Below are 7909 nucleotides of genomic sequence, written 5' to 3'. Positions count from 1 at the left end.
CAGTATTTTCAGCTCAAAATTCAAAGTAGCATAAAAGGATCAGTCTTTTTTCAATTTCATCCGCGTGCGCTTCATAGTTTTATTTCGACCCATGGTGCAAAAAGGTACCTTGTGTACTTTAAATTTAACGGTATGTGGTACCATTTTGCACCAAGCGATTTGGAGCGATTTGATATATACCAACAATACAATTTTACATTGAAACCATTCAATCGATATTTCATAGTCCTGAGTAACTGTACTAAATGAGTCTGAGAAAACTGGACATAATGCATGTGCGCAAAGTGTCGTCCCAGATTAGCCTGTGCAGTCCGCACAGGCTAATCTGGGACGACACTTTCCGCATTAATTGGATTTTTGCTAAAAAGAGACTTCATTTTAACGAAAATGTACTGCACAGGCTGATCTGGGACGACACTTTAAGCACAAGCATTATGCCCAGTTTTCTCAAAAATAAATCTGTTAACAGGCTAATTCAGATTATAAATAAAAGTGGGATGCAATCACGTGACAGACAATTTGGCGACGTCCATTCCGAGATTCGTATTTTTCGCCATTGTATGACCTTGAATACCTTTTTTAATGCCGCTCACATTCCAGCCATATAAGCGAGAAAGTGATAAGAACAATAGTAGATTGCAACACTATCTGATTTGAAAGAAGCAATGTATCTAACTCGGCCGAACTACAATTTGAGTATTGCCAATGCGCGTGCGTGAGCATTAGGATAAGATGTTTTTAAATACTTTTTATTACGTTAGTTCTTTTTACTTGTAAAAAGCTTTTGTATTTGCTGAAGAATTCACGTATATATCAACCCCGCAGTATAATATTAAACCCTCTCCCATTCAGAAGCAAAGTGAAAATGACTATGTGCAAACAGCATAAAACCAGAACAGCTTTGGAATAACTCGCAATTTGTTCAGGTTTTATGCTGTTTGCTACTCACCAGTATCTAAGTGTTGGAAAGGAAGCCTTACACACTTGAAGAAAGGCCTTTAATTTCAAAGTACTTTCTAAGGGACTACACATGCTGAAAATACGTATCTAAGTGGTAAAGGGTCAAAACACTCACATACGCATTTCAGGCCATGGTATGTTAAGCCTAGCCGATTCGATAAATTATGCAATGATAGAATAGTAACATATTCTCTGTATGAAGTGGGCATTACAACATAAAACAAGCAATAGACGAGTTTTACATTCCCAAGTTGGGGGATGATCACAACGAGGAAATCAGGTTCAGTGAAATATGCCATCGAGATTTTTCCGCCAAAGCGTGCTTTATTATTTATGAAATCGTTATATTGTTTGATCATAGAACCACTTTATGAACATATAGTGTATACGTGTAACAAAAATTGTAACAGTTCACGTGCCAACTACGTACTCCACATGGCACCAGACACACTTTGGCGTCGTTTTATTACAATAAATATGATAACATGATATTATTTCAGTATTTTTTCTTTCTCTGCAGCTTGGGACTATAGCGAGAAGAGAGAGAAAAGAAGAGTATACCACTTTTATAAAGATCACATGATGAAACTATTTGAGCCTTGTTTTGGGATAACTGGGCTTAATGCATAAGCGTAAAGTGTTTTCCCAGATTAGCCTGTGCAGTCCGCACAGGCTAATCAGGGACGACACTTTCCGCCAAAACTTGATTTTCGATACGAAGGGACTTCCTTGAAACTAAAAATACCAAAAAATCGTAAAGTGTCGTCCCTGATTAGCCTGTCCAGACTGCACAGGCTGATCTCGGACGGCACTTTACACACATGCATTAAGCTCAGTTTTCTCAGAACAAGACCCATATAGTGTATACGTGTAACAAAATTGTAACAGTACATGTTACAATTAAGTATTCCACATGGTACCATGGTAATCAGTGCAGTAACTCAGGTGTCATTGTTTCGACATTGACTTCATGAAATATGGATAAAATAATAAAATAGACATTTAAGTTTAAGGTAAATTAAACTTCACATAATATAAAATAAGATTGATATTGATAAGATCAACATTACATATGTATAAAAATAGTTTCTAGTGAGCATAAAAGGCGCATGACTGTATATTATGACAAGTAACACTTTCTTGTTGGGTTGTTTGGTATAAATTGTTAAACTTATGTGTTTATCTATGCTTTCTTATTTTATTGTTCTTACTAGTGATCTTTAATATATTTGGACCGTGCTCTGTGAAAAAGGGATTTAATGCATGTGCGTAAAGTGTCGTCCCAGATTAGCCTGTGCCGTCCGCATAGGCTAATCAGGGACGACACTCTCCGCTTTTATAATATTTTTCAGTTAAAGAACGTCTCTCCGTGCTCAAAGTGAGCTTCTGTAATCATCCTATGTCAAGCGTCCAGCATCATTTGGTGTGCGGTATGTGTAATATTTCAGATCGTTACAAATCTAGAGGCCACGTTTGCCATCTAATCTTTATGGAACTTAGTCAGAAAATATTGGACTGTTTGAACATTATATAAAGATAGAATTTTAGTCACGTGTTTGAAACTAGGTCACTATGTCAAATCATAGAAAAATCGTGTAACCATTCTTGAGTCCACAATAGTGGTCTAAAACAGTGTATTCCTAAGGGCATAAGGAATATACTGGAATATACATTCCCAGGGTATGAAACGCAGAGCGTACGTAAGTGTTAATATAGTATTGTTTTGACTGTCACTATCATTTAATATGTATTGTATTTATAATATAAAATTTGACTATACTATTATACAAAGTTTGCATTAATATTTAATTATAATTAGCATTGCACCTATCATTCCAATAATTATAAGAATGCGGTACCATATTACTAGAATCAGCCCGTGTATGTTTCCGCGCAAGATGTATGATACGTTGGTGGGATTTACTGCCTCTTTCCCAAAGACCAATTTCTTGTCAGTTATCAGAATGTCCAGTAGATATTTGGACAGCACAGAGAAGACCGGGCCTTTGCATCGCTCCTCGATGAAAAGGTTTAACACTAGTCCATGGGAGTGCAATGCGGCTCGAAGCCGGCGCCTCTGCAATGAAAAGAGGTTGCAGTGTAGCAGAATGTGGGCAACCGTGAAGGGCTCCCGACAACGGTTCCAGAACGATGACATACTCTCCTGCGCCACCGAGTTACAGTGTGTTTCCAATCCTAAGACGCGTCGTGGCTCTGTCAAGCGTCATGGCTCTGTTAAGCGTTATGTCTCTGTCAATCGTCGTGGCTCTGTCAAGCGTCGTGGCTCTGTCAAGCGTCGTGGCTCTGTCAAGCGTCGTGGCTCTGTCAAGCGTTATGGCTCTGTTAAGCGTCGTGGCTCTGTCAATCGTCGTGGCTCTGTCAATCGTCGTGGCTCTGTCAAGCGTCGTGGCTCTGTCAATCGTCGTGGCTCTGTCAAGCTTCGTGGCTCTGTCAAACGTCGTGGCTCTGTCAAGCGTCGTGGCTCTGTCAAGCGTCGTGGCTCTGTCAAGCGTCGTGGCTCTGTCAAGCGTCGTGGCTCTGTCAAGCGTCGTGGCTCTGTCAAGCGTCGTGGCTCTGTCAAGCGTCGTGGCTCTGTCAAGCGTCTTGGCTATGTCAAACGTCTTGGCTCTGTCAAGCGCCGTGGCTCTGTCAGGCGTCGTGGCTCTGTCAAGCGTCATAGTTCTGTCAAGCTTCGTTGCTCTGCCAAGCGTCGTGGCTCTGTCAAGCGTCATGGCTATGTCAAACATCGTTTTATGTCAAGCCTTGGCTCTGTCAAGCGTCCTGGCTTTGTCAAGCGTCGTGGCTCTGTCAAGCGTCCTGGCTATGTCAAGCGTCGTAGCTCTGTCAAGCGTCGTGGCTCTGTCAAGCGGACTGCACAGGCTAATCTAGGACAACACTTGACGCACATGCATTAAGCCCATTTTTCTCAGAACGCGACTCATTTTATGACGAAAGCATTCATGTTCCCATATTGAACCGCGATTGTTTGGAATAATGATTCAAATCGAGCATATTTGTTTTGTAAATATTTCCTTAATTACCATCTCTACGGTATCAGGTTTGGTATGAATCGCATACGTAAAACCTATGTATGTGACACCATATTGAAGTCTTGTCTAAGTACATGCTTAAACAGCATAGCAAGCCTAAAGTTAAATGACTTGTGTGTGGACTCAAAATGACCGTTTTTACAGATTTTGGCATGTATTGTAGTGTATCATTAAATGCTTTATATTAATAAATGTAAACATTTGATCTAAAAAGCTTCAGTTTAAAATCAAGAAAAAACAAAAAAGTAACCCTCAACTGGGCTCAAACCACTGACCTCTGACGTTAAAGTCTAATGCTTAGACCACTCGGCCATCCGTTCTCATACAATGAATGATGTATTTTATACTTTATATAAGCAATCCTCGTAGTGTCACAAAATAAATATAACGACAACAACAGAACTCCCCAGATTATTCAGTCGTTTCGCGTTGCAACAATTTAAAATTTTCAAGTTTTTAAATCGTCAAAAGATGCATAAAATGTATATTTCAGAGCATGGTAAATGCTCAGTATTACTGTTTCCTCACAAAGATCATAACTTAAACGAAAATTTACGAATCTGAAACATTTCTTTTTAATTTTGTCAATTAACCAAAACGTGAAAAGGTCCCTTTAAAATGCATTCCTTAATTACGTTAGTATTAAATAAAATATTGTAGAAATCGCTCCTACTTGACATTGTTTATTAAATCAAAACAACATACGGACGCATCGCTTTTGAGAAACAATATACATGTATCATAACCCATTTATGCCTAGTGGACTCTCCCATCTTTCTAAATTGAATCAATTTATTTCCAAAATTAGGCATGTCTATTATATTTATTTTTATATTTAGAATACTTCTTACAGAAATTCCATTAAGCAAACAGCGCAGACCCAGATGAGACGCCGCATATGGGTCTACGCTGTTTGCAAAGGCCTTTTTTCTAGACGTTAGGCATAAATGGGTTAAAGTCATGCGACAGCTTAGGGATGCCTTGTACTTTGATTGTTGTTAAACTTATGATAAAGTATTTCCTCGTAAACTAATGATGATCGTGTCGAAACACAAAAAGACATTGACTTTTGCAGTCGTTTCTGTCAAATATTGTTTTATGTTATATATCTGCTTTGCTTCTACTATAGCATTTTGTCTAAATTTCGAACTTTTAAAGACCTTGACATGATAAAGTTGGTAAGGACATTTAATGTAATGTGAATACTTTATAGGTCATGTATGGTTTTAGAAGTTGGTTTAATAAACCTAAATCACTCTGTTAAAACCCAAATGAAGACCGATGCGAAATATCATGTACTTACTTTTGGTCTTATCATGTGTTTTTCAGATACACCGGACTCAGCATGTATTCTTCTACGAGATAAACGAAACTTTTATGAACGTATCTGTTTCAATAATCTACTAGTTTGAAATGGTCCGAACAAACTCTTGTCACGTGGTTGAATAAGGTGAGTGGTTATGGCATACGACCCATTGTCGCATGACGCGGCTCATAGACCATCGCTATTATGACAATATTGCATCATTCAAACCAATAGCGCTACTCGAAGGAGCCTGGATGTTCATGTGATTGGCATCAATATTTTTTGTTGCTTACCGGTATATTTCGTGATGTTCCACGCACAATTCTTTGATATCCTAAATCTGTAAAATCATTTTAGCCTCGCTCTGGAAAAATCGGGCTTAATGCATATGCGTTAAGTGTCGTCTCAGATTAGCCTGTGCAGTCCACACCGACTAATCAGGGGCGACACTGTCCGCTTTCAGACCTAGTTAAGTCATATGGTTCAGATTTTGCATTGATTTCAACCGAATCCTATTTCGAATTCAAAGTTGAATGAAAACAATGTTGTTGTTTTTTTTAAACCTTTATGTTACATTTAATTGTAACTGTTTTACACCTGTATTTAGTATTTATTCAGATGAGACCATCGCAAGGTGGTAAAAGAATGCTAAACTGCTTCTTGTTATTTGCTTTTCCTCAATAAAAATTTGAAAAAAAATATTGCGTGTTAATTTCGTTGTAGCAGATATCAATCTTGAGAGTAACGACCGCTTGATTGCTTCTTGACATTCGCTTTTGATCTATATGCAATTCGTATTTGTGCTCAAAAAGTGAATATTGCTGACAACCGCTTTGAAATATTTACATTTATACCGTTTGAAATACAGACATGTCGAGAACATATTTTTATAAAATTAATATAAATTTAAATAACCAGTTATGAATTTAAATGACATGTTCATGATGCAATATTCTGAACGACATTTAACCATGTGCATCGGGAGTTAAAAAAGGATATGGGTATAAACAATATATACATATATTTATACCATATATTTATACATGTACTCACATTTGCGTTAATAAGACTTTGTAAAACATTGATCTGTCAATACCAAAGAAATCGAAATGAAAAACATCGACCGGTAATTTAAGTTCTTTCAATCGGGAAACTAACAAAGCTAACAATGGGAAAACAATCCTTAATGCATGCTTTTAAAGTATACTTAGAGGATAAAACACGACAAATCTTACCTTAGGTTCTACCTAAGGGACTTACTTAGTAAGAAAGCTAAGGAAATTTTTGCCTTAGGTAAATTCTTAGATAATTAAGGAAATTTTAGCCTTAATACTTAGGTGGTTGGTGAATACGGGCCCTGGGCCGGGCAGAGATAATCGGCCCGCAGGGAGCATAACGGCCCGAGGGCTTTTGCGACCTGGGGCCGATTATCACTGCCCGGCCCGGCTCAGCCGTGTATTAACGTCTATAATATATATCTTTCTTTTATACTTAATTATAGATGTTTTGAGTCATAAAATCATACTATTTTGGTCCTTTACTAAAATTTATGAAGAACCAGCTTTCCGTACTTATATTTTCATTGAATTGATTACGCAATTTATGACGTATCTCATGTGACGTAATTTAAATGACGAAACTCGTTCTATACATAAATGGTGACGTCACTACGTTATTGTCACCTCTATACTTAGACGCATCACGCACCTCCATTTGGAGGCATTTATGACTACGACACAAAGAAGTCCGCGGATGAATGAAAAATTTGCTTTATAAGTAAACTTTCATGTTATGATTTAAAAGTTAAGTATAGTTTTGTTCAGTCTTACGGTCTTATGTTAGTATCAATTAAAATTTTCGTAAGTTTTCAACAATTTCGCTCTTTATTCATTTTTTTAAACTGTACTTTCACTTTCGGTTGTATAACAACATGTATCCTTTATTGACGAAAGTTTGCAATGAAATAGCGTTTTCAAAACCGCTTAAAAAGTTTCAGAAGGTGCATCTGATGCATGTTATGAATAGACACAATGTCATAACTATATTGCCGACTAGTATGGGAACAATTTGGTATTTCAAGTGGCTCCATTTGCATTGCAAGAGAAGTTCAAATTGACTTGTTCAGTTTGTTAAATTTTGACACCCTAATTATATATTTTTTTATAAGTGCTTGATAGATTTTTTTCTTTAAATAATTGAGATCAATGAAAATTTTAGTAAAAGCACAGCATTGATGTTTTATGATGGTCATTTTTTAGTGGAATAGTATGTTACAATAAAACAATTATAACTAGTGTATTAATGAATTTAGATTAGGTGTCATCTTTAAATGGGGTAGTAATTCATTATATGAGATTAGCACATTATATAGTTGAAAAATAAATAACACTTTAATGACTTACCATAGTAAAATTAAGTAGCATAGAATGTGTTGCAGGTCATAAAATGTGAAACTGAAATTGAAGGTTTACAAATATTTTACACTGACAACACTGTTGGTTTTCAAAAAAAAAATCCTTCCTATCTACCTGCCCTAGTTTTTTGGGGCAAATTTAAATATTATTAATATCATTGAGTTAAATTATTAAAATAT

This window comes from Dreissena polymorpha, chromosome 1 (assembly GCF_020536995.1).
Source record: "Dreissena polymorpha isolate Duluth1 chromosome 1, UMN_Dpol_1.0, whole genome shotgun sequence".
Lineage (NCBI taxonomy): Eukaryota > Metazoa > Mollusca > Bivalvia > Myida > Dreissenidae > Dreissena > Dreissena polymorpha.
This window is presented reverse-complemented; position numbering follows the sequence as displayed.